The following is a 1642-nucleotide window of genomic DNA, read 5'->3' as shown; positions in this document are numbered from 1 at the left end:
TGCAAGACTCGCAGCTAGTGTAAAACTCACAGCCACTGAAAGACTCGCAACCAACACAAGACTCACAGTCAGTGGAAAACTCACATATAGTGCAAGACTTGCAGTAAGTGAAACTCTCAAAATAAGGGGAACACTAACATTCAGTGCAACATTCACAACCAGTGCATGACACGCAGCAAGTGCACGACTTCTAGCCAGTGCGCAGACTCGCAGCCAGTGAAACACTTGCAGCAAGTAGAAGACTCACATCCAGTGCAAGATTCACTGCAAGTGCACCACTCACAGCTAGTGCAAGAATAGCAGCCAGTGCAACATGCTCAGCAAGTGCAACACACACAGACAGTGCAAGATTCGTTACCAGTGAAAGACACGCACACAGTGGAAGGCTCACAGCCAGTTAAACACTCCCAGACAGTGAAACACTTACAGCCAGAGAAACACTTACAGCCAGTGTTACACTCGCAGCTATTACAAGATTCGCCGCTAATACACAACTCAGACAGTGCAATATTCACAGCCAGTGCAACACTCGCACATAGTCTTGAACTTGATTTGAGTCTTAAACTCAATGTAAGTGCAAGAATCACTGCAGGTGCAGGACTCGCAGCCAGTGCAAGACTCGCAGCTAGTTTAAGACTCACAGCCAGTGGAAGACTCACAACTAGTCAATCCTTGGAGCTAGTGCAAGACTCACAGTTAGTGGAAAACTCGCAGAAAATGCAAAACTTGCATAAAGTGCAAGATATGCAGCCAGTGAAACTCTCGCAGCAAGTGGCAGACTCACATCCAGTGCAACATTCTCAGCCAGCGCAAGATATGCAGCCAGTGCAAGATATGAAACTAGTGCAAGCCTGGCAGCAAGTGCAAGACACACAACCAGTGCAAGACACAACCATTGCAAGACTTGCAGCCACTACAAGACACAACCAGGGAAAGACTCGCAGCCAGTGAAAGACTCGCAGCCAGTGTAAGACTCGCAGCCAGTGTAAGACTCGCAGCCAGTGTAAGACTCGCAGCCACTACAAGACACAACCAGGGCAAGACATGCAACCAGTGAAAGACTCGCAGCCAGTGTAAGACTCGCAGCCAGTGTAAGACTCGCAGCCAGTGTAAGACTCGCAGCCACTACAAGACACAACCAGGGCAAGACATGCAACCAGTGAAAGACTCGCAGCCAGTGTAAGACTCGCAGCCAGTGTAAGACTCGCAGCCAGTGTAAGACTCGCAGCCAATGTAAGACTCGCAGCCAGTGTAAGACTCGCAGCCAGTGAAACGTTTGTAGCTGGTCAGAGACGAAGTTATTATATGACTTATTATATGACGATAGTGTAAGACTAAGCGATAGCGTATGACTGATTTTGTAAGGCTCATGGATAGTTTAAGACTCTATGATCGAGTAAGACTCAGAGATAATGTAAGACTTTAAGACTGTGAAAGACTTTCAGATAGTGTAAGACTTTCATGTAGTGCAAAGCTCATCGCTATTGCTCGATTCACAGCTGTTTCAAGAATCTTAACTGTTACAAGATTCTCACCCCCTAATTCACGTGTTATAACAAGCTCTTCACTTTCTAACTACCTCATAATTTGTGATAGATTGAAAATTAACAATGTTCCTTTCAGGATAATTAACTAACAGGGA

The sequence above is a fragment of the Procambarus clarkii genome, chromosome 4, assembly GCF_040958095.1.
Source record: "Procambarus clarkii isolate CNS0578487 chromosome 4, FALCON_Pclarkii_2.0, whole genome shotgun sequence".
NCBI classification, from domain to species: Eukaryota; Metazoa; Arthropoda; class Malacostraca; order Decapoda; family Cambaridae; genus Procambarus; species Procambarus clarkii.
Note: the sequence above shows the minus strand (reverse complement) of the source record.